The sequence below is a fragment of the Acanthaster planci genome, linkage group LG10, assembly GCF_054643075.1.
Source record: "Acanthaster planci isolate LZ-2023a linkage group LG10, COTS_SCS, whole genome shotgun sequence".
Lineage (NCBI taxonomy): Eukaryota > Metazoa > Echinodermata > Asteroidea > Valvatida > Acanthasteridae > Acanthaster > Acanthaster planci.
In genome coordinates, this window is record NC_141786.1 from 12,144,863 (window position 1) to 12,162,507 (window position 17,645).

General features: G+C 45.4%; 2 long non-coding RNA genes across 2 annotated transcripts in view; one reads left to right on the plus strand and one right to left on the minus strand.

Moving 5' to 3' along the window:
• LOC147797773 (uncharacterized) overlaps window positions 1–17,645 on the minus strand; it is a 461,720-nt gene that overhangs the window by 206,115 nt on the left and 237,960 nt on the right. The gene's annotated exons all lie outside the window — the stretch shown is intronic.
• The window catches only part of LOC110986752 (uncharacterized), a 152,281-nt gene continuing 144,432 nt past the window's right edge, over window positions 9,797–17,645 (plus strand). The window contains exon 1 of the long non-coding RNA XR_015426697.1: window positions 9,797–10,692. This is a non-coding gene — a long non-coding RNA (uncharacterized LOC110986752). The remainder of the gene's footprint in view (window positions 10,693–17,645) is intronic.

Sequence of the window (17,645 nt, forward strand, 5' to 3'; positions counted from 1 at the left end):
GGACACCCGGCCACATGTTACGATCAACCAAGTCCCTTACCGGGTCCCCAGCTGGAAGTGGTTAAAGAGGGTTGGTAGAACCTTGATTTTTTTTTACACCTTATTTCATTATTGAAAGTGTTAATTACCTTACTGGGAAATACCAGTGATTTCTTAGTAATTTATCAGAGTATTGCGTCAAGTTGTCCTTGATAAGGCATGGTTGACTAATATACCGGTACATTCACTGGATTATGTTAATGCTTATCATGAAATGCCTGTACATTGATTTTATAGTATGACCATCATTAAAATGACCTTTGCTTGACTGTTGAAACACCATTAATTGCCCATTAGCTGCCATGCTGTGACATCTTTTGGATCTTTGATGCTAGGCTACACCATCTCATCAATTACTGTATGAAATGTTTAACAAATACAAGCTTATAACTCTAGCTGGGGTTTTGTGCAGTCTAATTCTATTTCTACTGAAATGTGTTGTCATATGCAATTTTCTGTGAATTTGACAGAATTTAAAATGCATTTTTCTTAAGCTTGCTGCATTCCAAAATAACACCTTCTTGCCAAAAAGTGTATTTTCATTGTGTGAAGATGTGATGACTTCATTGAAAATTCGATATTTGGAAAGAATTGTTAAAACTGGTTTTGAAATATTGTATACAGAGATAATGTGGCAGGGGAAGGTGTCATATTGTGTACGGCTGTTTTTCCAATTGTACCCAGCCCTTGATACTGCTGTAGGCCTGTCTGGTTGATAAGTGATTTTGTAATACATGTACCATACGTGCAAGCCTCTCATTAGGTAATCATGCAAGGTGCATGCTAAGTTCCAGTTCCAAATATGTTCAACTTTATGGGCACAGGATTTTAACTGACATCACTTATGAACTGGATTATCAGAATTTCTCACTCAACCTCCACCCACATTACATGTACATATGCAGTTTCTATGCTCATATCTTTGCATTATTTTGATTATAGCAACTAGTAGCACTTAACCATCACATAACTCCACTTTGAACAGAGACATGTACAAGTAATTGGGCAAGGTGAGAAAAAATTGGCTGGATTTAAAATTGCCACTCATCACAAAGTAAAACCCTCCTGTTCAGAAGTTTTAGTCATTTTTAACCGAGGGTTTATGTGAAAACCTGATTTCAAACTGTGCTGTTTGACAAGAATTTCTAATTTGTTAAAAATTTTGCAGCTCATTGGAATTTGAAATAAAGTTTGAAAACCTTTGTTGAAATTTTCGACAGGGTTGTTAATCTGCAGTGCAGTTGTGTGTTCTATTGGCTTGATGTGAGTTACGGTGTTGAACCTATGGTAGAATGAAACAGCGTTTGGGATGTTAAAGCTCAGTGGGTGCTAACCATTATTAGATAATTGTTATTTCAAGCATTTGTGCACAGTTCAAGACAGCATTGAAAAATGTTTGTTTTTCCTATTGTGTAGTTTGAAAAACATGAAAAATGACAGTAGGCTGGATGAAGTTTTTATTTGGATGGCCAAGAGAATCCCCTGAATGCTCGGGCATATAGATATGGACCATTATCGCTCTGCAGCCTGGTCTAGTTTCCCTGACTGTAAGAAAAGCTGCAGTGTCAAGGTCTAAATATTGAATCCGTGCCCAGCGTACATTATTCTGCCAGCCTCGTCTTGGCTCTGTAGACTCTGTGACAAATTCAAGATGGCTGCATGGTGATAAATGTCTATAGGAGACTGGTGATGGGAGGGGTGGTGGCAAAAGACCTACCTTTTTGACATCCCATGGCCACCCCCTTTAAGCAGAATTTATATTTTTCTGCTTGAGGTTTCTCATGCAGTCAGAAGTGAAGACATAATGATCACTAATTAAAACCACAAACATTAATTTTTATTAAAGTCATGCGGTCTACTCAAGAAATGAGCACTGTGGTGGTTGCCACCTGAAAATTCCCCATTGCATGTAGTTACAAATTGAAAAAAGAATGTCCTCACTTTCTAACACCCACTATTTTGGATCCCTTTGAATGTTGTTGTTAATGCCCAGGGGTGCATCCCCCCTTTTTCAGAGAATGTATTATACTTTGTCAATGAAAAGAGGAATTTGTATAAGTGGAGGGATGTGCTTGAATTTACTGTATTTCCCAAGAACTACTGTCCTCATATGTTAGACATATGAGGACATACATGTAAATGGGTATCCCATGATGCAGTTTTAAGATCTACACTTGCAATATGGCAACCTCATTGGAGATGGCAGATTTGACGCAAGACAGAGCACCAAGCCCCCAGCTAAGTCCGTTGCCTGTCCACAAGCTCCTAACTGAGCCCAGGCCTAGGTGCAGGCCTGGGTGCACGCCAGGACGCAGCTTTGGGCCCAGAACCAGACGTAGACCTACACGTGCATTCAGACCCCGTCTGGTGCATACATGTAGGCCAGCTGAGCCACAACTGCCTAGCGTACGTGAGCAAGTAACTCCAGTCTGGACAGAAATGTTAGGCAAAGTGCAGAAAAATCGCCGGGATGTGAAGCTTCTCTTTGTGGGAGTATTTGGTCTTTTCATAATCACAGGTCTTTTCGGTGTCTACTTATTTCATCATTTGTGGACACACAACTAAATAAGGTGGGTGTAATTTGCAGCGATGGGGAATTCTTAAGTTTACCACTAACTTAGCTATTTTGTGGTAAGCCGAGGTATCAAATTTCAGCAAGCCCCAAAAGTTATGGACTGCTCAGTAACATTTTATAATGAAGGATCACACTAAGTTCTTTGTGTAGTCTAAAGACTAAGATATGCCTTTATGAACATCCATGTACATGCCAAAATTGGATGCTTGAATCTTCTTTCATCTACAGGTGGCCATGCAGGCACGACACATTAACAGTCATTAGCTTTGATGACGGGTGGGCAGTGGTGCATCATGGAAGGATCAGATTCAAGTTGCCATCTCAACAAGGTTGAATATAAAATACCACTCTCTCCATTAGAATTTATGCAGGCTCAATACTTAAGGAATATTATTACTACTTTAGAAAAAAATTCTTCATAATATTGGCCTTGTCAGTGTGTTAGATAACTCTGTAATCAAGGTCAAATACTTATAATATGCCATATCTATATAAGGACACTCCACTGTCCTCAGTTTCGAGTGTAAATATGGCCTCGCCTTGCAGGCTTGACAACTACTATCATGTAAAAATACAAAGAGAGGACTGTCCCAGTTTGCTTGTCTCAGAGGGACAAAAAAATATGTAAACAGTGTCCTCACTTCAGTGTCTTGACCAATATAGGTGTACGCATGGGCCGTGTTGTGTCTGGAAAGAACCCGTCGTGTCTACAGTGTAACGGTAGGCTGTACAAATATACATGTACATGCGTCTGCAATCAAAATACCACTGCACGGCATGGTGTTACATTTACGGTGTGTATTTCTTTTCAAGCCCTGCTAAAAAAGGCACTAGCCCGTCGGACTACCGACAAGTAGGAACTAATAATCCTCCCACTAAAACCACTAGCCTCGGGCTAGCGGACTACCCCTGCAATTGTGCGTTTAACTCTGTTCTGTATTTTCACAATACGTACTGTGGCGAAACAGGGTAGCTGCGCAGACTTGTGTTTAGTCTGGGTCATTAATAATTCAGGAGCGTCTTAATCATGCATTAAACATGCGCGCGGCAACCAATCAGAGGCGCGCATTACCTTTGGTCTTGGCGCTGGCTGCGTGGGTTGCCGGGACTTCTCAAGATGGCAGCGTGCTAACCAGAGCTCTGTGGAGTTGTGTTGTGTTTCGAGAGTAAATCTGACGTACGACCGCTGGTGGTTGGGGATCTACCTCAAGTGTACCTGGTGCGATCGGTTAGTGTGGTACTTGTTCTCAGTTGCCGGAGCTGCCGATTATATCAGATCTCTTTGAAGATTGGGAATCGTTAGACAGTCTCGTTTATTTAAGAAGTGGTAGATTATAGGGTTAGGGAACCCGAGCGAACCAGTTAATTGGGGAATTAGCGAAGCTTAGACTAGAAGGATTGTGTGCCGTTGTTCCATGCTTGTTGGCATAGCGACGGTTGGTTGCGGTCCTGGTCTGGGAGCTTGCTTTCCTCGTTGAGGTTTACCGGGTGCAGGTTTCCGTTAGAGTCTGGTGAGGACTATTATAATCGCCTTCTTAATCAACTTACCTGTGTTATTTCATAATAACTTGAAGTGGGTGAGGGTTATTTAAGTCACCTGAAACCTTGTTGCAGTTTGGGAACTGTGTTGCTTTGTAAGGCAGTACAGATTATTCTTGTATAAGTGTACCCTGTTGTGTTGTACAGTTACGAAGATTGTAATTGCTTGTGTGGTCAAGACTTATCAGTTATAAGCCATCAGTAGATTATTTATTTAGACTTGAGGGCTACCCTGATCACTGTGAGGGTTACCTGGTTATTGTGAGGGTTACCCTGATCACCGTGAGGGTTTACCCTGATCACTGCAAGGGTTATTCTGGTGTAGGTTAAGGATAAGGCTGATTAATCACGTCCGTGGTGCGGTTGACCACATAGGACTATCTCCCCGTGAGGATAATTTTGTATATAGTTAATTGCTGTTGTATATAACGGATAACTGAGCACTGACATTGAATAAACCAATCATAAAATTGCCTTAGAGATCACTGGTCACCGTGAGATTTAGTCAGTCCTGTATCACTTGTATTGACATTAACTGTAATCTTTATTGACATTGGGATCAATTACCTAATCACAGAGCGGTGGTAAACTTCCACCAAACGAACAGCCCCTAAGGCATAGTCCACCGTTCGTTAACTGATATCCCCCCTTGCGTTTGGATAGCCGCTCATTCTTGCGTAAGGTCAAATAAATATATTTGTGCGGTAGGCCAGGTCAATTCTATCTCCGATCCGGCCAGTCTGCTGGTCCGCCACAAAAAGGTGTCAGTTGTCCCGCCACAAATGGTGTCAGAAGTGGGATGATCTGTGATTTTGTTATAGTTGTATTTACCAATAAAGAGTAAAATTTTTGTCATTTGTTGTGAAGTGGATGTACCTCACAGAGGTGCACAGCGAGGGTAATTGTAACGAGGTAGGCGGGTTATGCTTACCTGGGTTGTTACTGCCTTGTACATTGTATTCATTATTGGGTTGGTGACATTGGTGGGGATTCTGTTTAGGATTCGAGCGGAGTTGCGATCCTTGCGACGTACTGCAGGACAGCAACTGCCAATCCTGTTGAGAACTCACCGGGTGGTAGTAGGTATACAAAGCTTGGTAAATTCTGGAGGCTTTGGACTGGGAGTCCCACAGCCTGAGTTTGCCTGTGAGTTACCAGTATCGCCAAGTGGCCAGTGGCCGAGTCTAGAGAGTCGAGTTGAGACTGAGATCCCTGCTCAGGAGGAAACTCCAGTATGAGTGTGGTTAAGGACAGTGGTGTTAGCTCGATGGGGGCTGACAAGGGTTCTGTCCTGGACGAGCTGAACCGATCAAGAATGGAGGTTCAGTGGTTAAAGTGGGAGAGGGACCGTTTGTCCGCAGAGTTGGAGGCTGTCAAGAAAGGTACACAGCCTAAAACGCTGAATGAGGATACCCCTAAGAGTAGGGATACACCTCTGGTTGAAGTTGATTCTGAAATCAGATGGAAATTGCCTAAGGGTACCCTCGGGTACGACCTGAAGGCAAGAGAGCGTTCCTGTGTTGGCACATCGCCGGAATTGGTTCCAAAGGAAGTGCCGAGGCAAGCTGAGAGTACGCCTGTGAGGCCTATTCTCATGCGTAGTCCTAGCACCAATCCGTTTTTGAACCATGAGGTTGATTGCGCCGAGAAGGAGCGAGGGTTACACAGTGAGTTGATGGGTTTTCTTACTCGCCCTACTGTGGAGAAATCTGACAAAGTTGTCGATAAGGTGGACTCACCTGGAGTTGGCCCTTGGCCACTAAAAAGGGAGTCTAGGTTGGTGGGTAGTGAGGGTTATGGTACACCAAGCGGTAGACCTCGAAGGCCTACGATTACCCCCGATCGGTATAACGGTAAGGTTCTTTGGAACGAGTACTACCGCCACTTTGAGGCGTGTAGGAAGGTGAATCAGTGGAGTGAGGAGCAGGCAACCGAGTTCCTGGCTGCTAGCCTCCAGGGTGATGCGCTCCGTATTCTTGGCGACGGGTCCAAGAAGTTCACGTTTGAAGAACTTGTTCAGGTTCTAAACAGGAGGTTTGGTCCCATCCAACAGGCTGAGAACTACCTCGTGGACTTAAGGAGCCGACGTCAGGGGTTGAAGGAGAGTCTTCAAGAACTGGGGCAGGCAGTCCGTGAGTTGGTGGTGAAATCCTATCCAGAGATTCCCGAAGAGGCACGTGAGTGCCTGGGGAAAAATCACTTCATGGATGCTGTGTCGAGTCAGGTGGTCCGGGAAGGCATTTATCGCGCCCGTCCGAAGACACTGGACGAGGCGATACGTGCAGCTATAGAGATTGAGAATTTCGAGAAAGTTGAGAGTGAAAGGCGAGTAGAGAAGAAGCCAACGAAATTCACAAGGGCCATGGACTCGGGCACCGAAGAGCGTTTGCAGAAGTTGGAGGAGAATGCTGGGCAGCAAGCCAAGAAGATAGATCAGGTTGTCAAGATGTTGACTGAGTTCACGAGTAAGGGGCCGAGCCAGAGTGACGATAAGCCTCCAGCGAGGCTGTCGCCGAAACTAGAGAAAAAGAAACCTTGTATGTTGAAGTGCTTCAGGTGTAAAGAGGTTGGTCATTTTGCCAAGGAATGTACCAAGCCTCGGAAAGAGAGAAAGGGGCAGGCTGGACCTCCCCGAGTGCCCAAACGAGGGACGAACGAAGCCAACCAGAGGCACAGGACAGAAAAAGGCAGAGAACCACTAGGTGCTCAGCCCAAGTCTGTTTCCCGGCCAAGGTGTGGGCTGTTTGTCGATGGAGTCGTTAGAGGGGCGAAGTGTCGGTTCTTAGTTGATTCAGGTTCAACAGACACTTTAATCAGTAGTGTTGTTTATCATAAAATTCCCAAGGAGCAAAGGCCTGTGCTGGAAGCGGAAGAGGCCAGCATTCGGCAAGTTGATGGCAGTCCATTAGCAACAATGGGTACTGCTTGGGTCGATATACAAATAGGCAAAACGGTTTACCCGGTAAGGGTAATTTTTGCCGACATGAAGTGTGAGGGTATATTAGGGATGGACTTCTTGTTACCTACCAGAGGTAACTTAGATTTTGGAAGGTTGGGGTTGAGGCTGAATGGAGAAAGATCAAGGTGTACCAATGGTGCTGGTGAGCCGTTTGTCGGTCGAGTATTGGTGGCGGAAACCACCGAGATCCCAGCGGGCCATGAGGCTATTGTGCCTGGTACTGTAGCCAGTACCTGTGAGGCAATGCGACAGCCGGCCTTGGTTGAACCTGTGGAAGGTGGTGGCGAATTGGCTCAGCGAGGCTTAGTTTTAGCCCGGTCGCTGGTGGAGCCAAACGCCGAGTCTCTACCGCTGCGGATATTTAATCCGAATGAGGAGAGACGCGTTGTCCGAAAGGGGACAGCTGTTGGTACAATTGCTGCGGTTGAGGCTGACTCCATAGTCCTGCCTGGTGAGAACCATGAGTGTGAGGTCTATGGAGACCTGCCGAGTCACCTGCATGATCTGTATGACCAGTGTAAGATCAATATTGGTGAGGAGTATCATGAGGAGGTGAAGGCTTGTTTGATTGAATATCAGGACGTATTTTCCCGTGGTAATGAGGACATAGGGCAGACTGATGTGGTAAAACACCAGATCAATACTGGCGCCGCGAGGCCTATTAAGGAGCGGCCAAGGCGTCATCCCCTGTGTAACCAACAGGAAATAATGAGGCAGGTGGAAGATTTGCAGAAGAGGGGCATTATAGAACCATCTGACAGTCCCTGGGCTGCAAACGTGGTGCTGGTCCGGAAGAAGGACGGGACCCGACGATTTTGTGTCGATTACAGAGGGTTGAATAGGGTAACAATCAAAGATGCTTACCCTGTCCCTCGTATTGATGAGACGCTAGATGCGTTAGCAGGGGCAAAGTGGTTCTCGACGCTTGATTTGGCGTCGGGATATTGGCAGGTCGCCCTCGACGAGGACGCGAGCCAGAAATCAACCTTTGTGATGCGGAACGGGTTGTATAGGTGGCGTTGCATGCCCTTTGGTCTTTGTAACGCCCCTGCGACGTTCGAGAGGTTGATGGAGAAGGTGATGGCGGGTCTCCAGTGGGAGACACTGCTCATCTACCTGGATGATGTCATTGTTTATGGCAGGACTGAGAGAGAGGAGATTGAACGGCTTCGAGTCGTTCTCTCCAGACTCCGAAAAGCTGGATTGAAGTTGAAGCCTAGTAAGTGCTTTTTGTTCAAGCGCTCTGTGACCTATTTGGGTCATGTAGTGTCGTCTGAAGGTGTGGCTACCGACCCTGAAAAGGTTCGGGCAGTGGCTGAGTGGCCCACACCTAAGTGTGTCCGAGAAGTTCGAAGCTTTTTAGGCCTCGCTTCTTATTATAGGAAGTTTATCAGGGGATTTGCCGAGGTAGCGTCGCCTCTGCATGCGCTGACTGAAAAGTCAAGAGAGTTTCGATGGACGGATGCCTGCCAAGAGGCATTTGAAGAGTTGAAACTGAGGCTGCAGACTGCACCTGTGTTGGCATATCCCATACCTGAGTCTGATTACGTTTTGGACACGGACGCTAGTGGGGATGGACTGGGGGCAGTTTTGTCCCAGGTCCATGAGGGTCATGAGAAGGTCCTGGCCTTTGCAAGCCTCAACCTCAGCAAGGCCGAGAGGAACTACTGTGTTACCCGGAGAGAACTTTTAGCGGTAGTTGTCTATCTGAAGAAGTTCAAACAGTATCTGTATGGTCGGAAAGTTTTACTTCGCACCGATCATGCTGCTCTTAGGTGGTTACTTGATTTTAAGAACCCCGAGGGTCAGCTTGCTCGGTGGCTTGAGGTAATCTCCGAGTATGACGTGTCCATTCAGCACAGACCTGGACGTAAGCATGGAAATGCTGACGGGTTGTCTAGGAAGGTCTGTAAACAGTGTGGTCGGTCTGATATGAAAGGGGCAACGGAAGTTGCCGGAAATCCAACGGTTGTGTCTGAGAAGGAGAGTCGCCGTGAGGTTGACTCTGACTTAGCAGTTCCTGAGGCAGACGTGAGGGGCATCTTTGCCGAACCACACTGGTCTAGGGATGAAGTAAGGGGGGCACAACTTGACGATCAAAGTATTGGTTGGATTGTGAGGGCTAAAGAGGAGTCGGACAGCCGCCCGGTTTGGGAGACTGTATCAGCCGCATCCTCGGCGCACAAGACCCTATGGTCCTCATGGGATCAGTTGGGGGTGCGCGATGGTGTCCTGTACCGAAGTTGGGAGTCTGATGACGGAAAGTCATCTAGGTGGCGACTGGTACTGCCTGAGAAATTGAGAAAGGCTGTACTGCAGGAGCTACATGGAGGTCAGACTAGCGGTCACCTTGGGGTTACAAAAACCTTGGCTAAGGCCAAGTTGCGGTACTACTGGCCTGGGATGACCGCAGATGTGAGGTCATTCATTAGGAGCTGTGATCTGTGTGCGAGGAGGAAATCTCCTGCCCAGAGGAGAGTATCCCCCCTCCAGCAGTATTTGGTGGGCGAGCCCATGGAGTGAGTGGCTGTGGACTTGCTGGGGCCACTGCCCCAAAGTGACAGTGGCAACACTTGGATCATGAAGTTCGAGAACGACATTAGATGAGCCACCGGAGAGGTGTAGGAGGATAGCAGCCCTGCTAGAGGAGCGGATCCACCGGTGAACCTTCCTAGACGGTGAGCTGGTCCACGAGGAGACCACAACTGCCAAGTACAAGAAGGGGGTGGACGCCAGCTGCTACTCAACCCAAGCCTAATTACAGTTTTTATCTTCCCAATCATAATAATTCCAATTTAAAATTTGTTTTATATTCATGATTTTTGATTGCCTAGGATTATTTGTAAAAAGACGATTCACCATAATTTATCTTAAAGTTGCGGACACAAACTAGCGTTTTTCTCCGCGTAAAAGTATAAAGTGTGTTGAAGTGTTCTTAAATTTTCATATTAGTTATCTCTGTAAGGTTTTCTAAAGCATTTTATAAAGTTGCAAAAGTTCGTATATTTTCTAATTCAACAGTGCATAATTTATGTTAATTATGGTGTATGAGGATTACTAGGTAAGCCTCAGGTAAGTGCTAGAGCGTGGTTGCACGTGCAGGTACAGTAATGGATGTGTTTGTATAACACGTATGTGAGGTTGATCAACTAGATCTCATGGAATGGTTTTTAATTGTATAACATGTATTGTGTGGTTTCAGGTAAACCTTACATGTTATGCTGTATAAATTTCTATTACCCCTGTTTCTTTTAATATTTCGGTTAAGCGTTTTAACCCGGGACGGGCTAAGCTTAGCTGGGGCCTGTGTGGCGAAACAGGGTAGCTGCGCAGACTTGTGTTTAGTCTGGGTCATTAATAATTCAGGAGCGTCTTAATCATGCATTAAACATGCGCGCGGCAACCAATCAGAGGCGCGCATTACCTTTGGTCTTGGCGCTGGCTGCGTGGGTTGCCGGGACTTCTCAAGATGGCAGCGTGCTAACCAGAGCTCTGTGGAGTTGTGTTGTGTTTCGAGAGTAAATCTGACGTACGACCGCTGGTGGTTGGGGATCTACCTCAAGTGTACCTGGTGCGATCGGTTAGTGTGGTACTTGTTCTCAGTTGCCGGAGCTGCCGATTATATCAGATCTCTTTGAAGATTGGGAATCGTTAGACAGTCTCGTTTATTTAAGAAGTGGTAGATTATAGGGTTAGGGAACCCGAGCGAACCAGTTAATTGGGGAATTAGCGAAGCTTAGACTAGAAGGATTGTGTGCCGTTGTTCCATGCTTGTTGGCATAGCGACGGTTGGTTGCGGTCCTGGTCTGGGAGCTTGCTTTCCTCGTTGAGGTTTACCGGGTGCAGGTTTCCGTTAGAGTCTGGTGAGGACTATTATAATCGCCTTCTTAATCAACTTACCTGTGTTATTTCATAATAACTTGAAGTGGGTGAGGGTTATTTAAGTCACCTGAAACCTTGTTGCAGTTTGGGAACTGTGTTGCTTTGTAAGGCAGTACAGATTATTCTTGTATAAGTGTACCCTGTTGTGTTGTACAGTTACGAAGATTGTAATTGCTTGTGTGGTCAAGACTTATCAGTTATAAGCCATCAGTAGATTATTTATTTAGACTTGAGGGCTACCCTGATCACTGTGAGGGTTACCTGGTTATTGTGAGGGTTACCCTGATCACCGTGAGGGTTTACCCTGATCACTGCGAGGGTTATTCTGGTGTAGGTTAAGGATAAGGCTGATTAATCACGTCCGTGGTGCGGTTGACCACATAGGACTATCTCCCCGTGAGGATAATTTTGTATATAGTTAATTGCTGTTGTATATAACGGATAACTGAGCACTGACATTGAATAAACCAATCATAAAATTGCCTTAGAGATCACTGGTCACCGTGAGATTTAGTCAGTCCTGTATCACTTGTATTGACATTAACTGTAATCTTTATTGACATTGGGATCAATTACCTAATCACAGAGCGGTGGTAAACTTCCACCAAACGAACAGCCCCTAAGGCATAGTCCACCGTTCGTTAACTGATATCCCCCCTTGCGTTTGGATAGCCGCTCATTCTTGCGTAAGGTCAAATAAATATATTTGTGCGGTAGGCCAGGTCAATTCTATCTCCGATCCGGCCAGTCTGCTGGTCCGCCACAAAAAGGTGTCAGTTGTCCCGCCACAGTACCTACATGAACTTGTACATTACTGGTTTTCCCCTTCTTCCAGCCTCAAGTCATTAAAGCACTAACAGCAGTACTCCTGGACGTTGTTGATAAAAACCTAACTGATGACCTGCCCCTAGAAGCTCATGAGAGACTTCGTCGTGAGGCTGCTCAAATCAGGGTCAATTTTCAGGAGCGTTTCCTCAAATTTGCTGATGTGCACAAGGGTATAAATGTATTGTAATTCCCGGTGACGAGAGAAAGTGAGGCGCGGCGGTGAGGCGCGGTGGTGAGACCAAATTTTGGGGTTCCTGTGTCACTCTCAACCTTTGGTTTATTGGAGATCTCCACTTGGCTCATGTCTCACGAGAAGACCTGCCAGCACAAAATTATTAATTTAAACAAACATGAATCTTGGGTTATATAAATTAAATTAAATACCAATTCCCATGATCAATGAAGAGTATTGCTGGTGCTACGTGTAACTTACGATTTAATATGTACATGCTGCGGATTTTCAACGTCATGCATAATATATTGTACAATTACAAAGGTGGAGGTACACGTACGTGCACACCACATTGCAAATTTGACATTCAACTTGCACCCCGCTACATACAGCCACTTTTATGACCTTATATTAGCTATTATATAACTCGCTATATACATGTAACTCACCAGTCGATGTAGCCAATCTGCCCCTAGCCTAGGGCCCCCAACCCCGCTGGTACAATTCAGCAAATCCACAGGACCATTCCAGGCCCTGATCCTGACGACCACAAAGTTGTCTAGAAGTTTTGGGCAAGATCCAAGGTTGTGGCGGGAACGACCAATTTACACGTATATTCACGGGTACCGGAGCTAAACTGATTGTAACTTAATCCCTCTATTAATCGATCCGGACTATTAAATATCTACCAATTTGCATTTGTCTATAACTCCCATAACCAAGATATTAACATTTTATAAATGAATGCATTATTAAACCCGGCACTATCTCTCGTGCCCGCATAGCATGTCCAAAACACCAAGATCACTTACACGGCAACGTACCGAGCAGTTCATGGACAACATGAATAGCGCCCTCATGTGACTACAGCACTTAACAATTTGCAAACCCCACGTAAATCACACCTCAGCATTGACCCAAGATCAAATTCAATTGATTGGTAAGTAAAAAGGTGACAACACATAACTCTCTCATCCGAGATTAACTGCATGATCCTTAACTGAGTTCTAACATGAGATTTGTGACTGAATAGAACGATGGCCCTAGCAATATCTGAATCATTTTCAACTGACTCATGTTGTCAATGTGTATTTTTACTTTAAGAGATGTCACTATTTGTGATCTAATGAGCACATATCGTAGGTTGCTTCCAACACACAACATCACTCCAAAGCCTCCACTCACTGGAAGAGCAAGCAACAGAGCAACTCAAGCGCTTCAAAGTTGGATTTGGTTTACTTAATGAACAAGGCAGGGAACTCATTCAAACAGAATTCAATCTTACTGGGAGAGTAGTTAAGGGAATGCAAGGGGGGATGCAAAAACTGACACCCATCATGCAAAGGCATCTCATCACATCAACTCCAGAAAAATGTTCCCAGCTGAAAGTAAAGAAAGGAAGCAATGGGTGTGATTGAGCCAATTCAGCACAGGAGTTCACAGGTGGAACTGAAATGTAGCTTTTAGTAATTTCTGTTCAGAGTTGCATGCTTCATGGATTGATATTTAGTGATATGTAATCTGTCACACCATGGGTCTGTTTTTCCCACAGCAAAGTTGGGCACAAATTTCCTATAGTAACTCAACAGCCCTATGAATGACCTGACCTCTTTCTTGGTCACTGGCCTTGCTGCCTGGATTATTTGTTCAATCTTAACTGGTCTCGGCTTCGTCACCCAATCTCCTACTACGTGGCCTAGAAAATCAAGATATTTACAAGCTACATAGCACTTTGAAGGTTGTGCTGTCAGTCCTGATTCGTGCAACCTATGCAGTACCTTCTCCAGAGCACACATATGTATGGGGTATGGTTTTGATCTGATGGTTGTGTCTGTAGTTAGATGAATTGTATGTTCCACGAGACTTGTCTTACCAGGCATATCTGTTAGAACCTGCTCATACTGCTGGAGAATTTCAACAACCTCAGTCTTCTGGCAGTCACTGAAGTTGTCCCAAATGTTGACATCTTTTAAGCTTTCTTTAGCTTCGACTGGTGGAAGGGCAACTTGATCAAACCCATCTTTTTCATCTGGATCCTCTACAATCAACCCAACTGCTGCCAAAGTCAATGCTTCTGGAGGAGTGACATCACCACCTTGAACTCGGTCAACGTACAACTTCAGAAGGTTGGCAGGGTAGGTACGATCCGGTCTCCAACCTGAACTACATAGTCATGCTTGGCCACCTGACGCACCACTTTGTACGGGCCTGCCCACTGCATCAACAATTTATTGTTGTCGGTTGGTCTTAGGATCAGCACCTTGTCTCCTTCTTTGAATCGTCGATCTCTGGCTTTGGCATCGTAGTACTTCTTGTACCGTCTGGAATTCTTGACCAGCTCATCTCTCGCCAACTCACAGGTAGACTCTAACCTGTCTCGGAGGTCAACAACATACTGGTAAGTATTCTTTACCTCTTTGTCCACATCTTCCCCTGACCAAATTTCTTGCAGGATGGAGAGTGGTCCTCGAACTGGTCTTCCAAACATCAATTCAAAGGGGGAGAACCCAAGACTCTCTTGTGGAGCCTCACGGTAAGCAAATAACAGAGCTGGTAGAAATCTGTCCCAATCCCTAGGCCGTTCCGAACACATTCTTCTCAGCATTTTCTTTAAGGTGGCATTAAACTGCTCCACTAACCCATTACAGATTGGGTGGTACGGTGATGTTGTGAGCTGTTTGATGGTAAGTAACAGGCTAACCTGTCTCATAACTTCGGAAGTAAATTGTGTCCCCATGTCAGTGAGCACCTCTTGTGGGACACCTAGCCTGGAATACACCTCAAGTGATGCCTCAGCCACCCTTTCTGCTTGAGTACTTGGAAGATCAACCTCTTCATGGTACCTGGTTGCATAATTGACAATGACCAGAATATGTCGATTACCTCGGTCAGTGATGGGACGAATCGGGCCAACTAGATCAACCGCAATCCGCTTGAAGGGGGTGTATATCAGCGGCATGTCTCCCAAAGAGACCTTTCCTACTTTTCCCTTGGATACCGTCCTCTGGCAGATGTCGCAGGATCGACAATACCTCTGCACGTCACTAGACACACCTGGCCAATAAAAGCTCATACACAGTTTATCAGTCATCTTCTTGACTCCTAAATGGCCAGAGAGGGGAGAATCATGTGCTAATTTCAACACTTGTCCTCTGAACTCTTGAGGGACAATGAACTGTTTGATGACTCTACCTCGGTCAATCTTAGGGGACTGAAACTCCCTATATAGAAGACCTTTGGCCACGACAAATTTGGAACTATTTCCCTTACCAGTCATTCTTGGTTCTTGCTTGTTAACATGTTTCCAAAGTTTTGCCAGAGTTGGATCTTGCAGTTGTGCTTCCTTGATCTCCTCCCGTGAGACTGACTTGCCATCAGATTCTACTACCAACAGTGGTTTGAGGGGTTTCTTTCTTTTCCTTCATGCTGCGGGTCTCCTCTGCCCCACCAGGTTCCTCAACAGATGGAGTTTCCACTGGCTCTCCTGTCTCCACCTCTTGTCTTGAAGGGTGCCACATCTCATCTGGTTTCTGTGGGTCCCTTGCACCTGCAACATTACCAATTATCAAATCGTACAAGGGATTGTCCATACACAAGGCTTCCACTTCCCCACTAAGGAATGGAGTGTCCACCCTTATACTTGCCACTGGGACCCAACGAACTGTGCCGTCTAACAAGATACATGGCTGGATGTGTCCCGTCAGCTGATGGTCATTCACTATGTTTCGCCAAACAACAACTGTACTGCATCCTGTGTCTCGCAGAACCATCACCGGTTGGTGTCCGACAACCCCTTTCGGACTGGCATCGATGGTTCGATGGTGCAAGCAGCGCTGACTAAGGGAAAGGCCGGGCTGTCTTGGTGGGCTGACTTGTCGGCTTCAACCTCCCTGTCTGAACTTGAGTCGCCCTCAATACAAGCCGCTCCTGTCTGTGGTTTGGCGGTCTCGACTTTCTCTGTGGTGTTACTCTTCAGACCTGCTGCTGGCTTGGGCTTGCTGTGCTTCGACACCTGAGAAGACTTACAATTCTGAGCAATATGACCCATCTTTCCACACTCATAACATCTCCGATTTAAGTGAGAACTTTCATGTGAACCTGAAGGAATACTCTGACTGTAATTCTTGCCAAGCGGTTTTGATTGGTTCTTAGGCGGGTATGTTTTCGGTCTTACCGTATCTGTTTTCTTCCTTGACCAATCATAAGCCTCCAAGTAGTGGTCAGCAACGTTAGTAAGTTCGTTAAGGGTTTTGGGCTTCCTCTCTTTCAAAAATAATGCGAGGTCCTTCTCTGCAAATTCCAGGATCTGTTCAGAAATGAATAGATCTACAACCTTGTCATATGATTTCTCGGTTTTACTCAACTCAACCCACCGGTCTACATAACCTTTCAAGCGATCAGCAAACTGGGTGTACTGTTCCCCCTCCTCACGCTTGGACCTTCTAAATTTCACCCTAAAACCTTCCTCAGTCAGCCTGAAACGATTCAACAAAGCAGTTTTAATTTCAGTGAAATCTTTAGCCTTTTCCGCTCGAAGCCTCGAGTACACTTCCAGTGCCTTACCTTTGAGTAGTGCACTAAGTGACATGCCCCAATCTTCTTCCGGCCAACCATTTAACTCGGCAAACTGTTCAAATCTTCTGAGAAATGCATCCATATCATCTGTTTCAACATTAAAACATGGAAGTTTGGGAGTTTTAGCTGGACTGCGAGGGTACCTAAACGTGCTTAAAGCACCAGGATCTGGAGTGACAACGGGCCCTTGTTCTTGAGCTATGCGCAGTTCATAGGCTTTTATTTCACGCTCATGCTCTCTTACCTTCTGCTTCTCTTCTCGTTCTATCCTACGCTCTTCCCTTTCGTACTGCTCTTGCTGCTTTTTTTCTTGTAACAGCTCACGATCACGGGCAAACTGAACTAACTCTGTGCCTTCCAGACCAATCTCCTGTCCTAGCTTAAGAAAACTTTCAAACTCCATGGCTACAGGACATAAGGTGAGTACCACCACAATAATGTACAATTGATAATAGATTAATATGCAAGAACGCAACTTCATCACACGTGGGTCGACCCTATCACAAAATAATTTGAGCAGCAAGTACGTATACGGTTTCGCAATTTCGAGTGAGAATGTCTATTTCACTGACAAAACCTTAATCACCTCAGTGATAACAGGACCAACCGTCCCTTTTACATCAGCCATTTAGCGCAATCACACAATAAGGGGAGCAAGGGGAGGGACCTAGGTTCTCACTGGGGACAGACCCTATCAAATTACCCATGAACAGAGTCCCGAAAATCTCAATTGGAACCTAAACCACTTGCTACGTACTAGTGTACTGTCTGTCTTAAATCCCTCTCTCTGTGAATTACAAACGTCACTCACTGCAATAATTATAAGAGTTAACTTCCCGGACGAGCCCCCATTTGTCACACCATGGGTCTGTTTTTCCCACAGAGGACGGCAGTGATGAGGAATGCAATAAACAGACAAAGGATAAAAGGCAGAACATTCGATTAGCATTAACTGCGTGAATATTTGTTGACCATTAAATCCAAAACGTAAAAGAAAATATCCAAAATTGTATGTACAAAAATTCAGGAAAAAATACGCTGAACTGGGTTGACCTCAAACCCTCTGATTTTAGTCA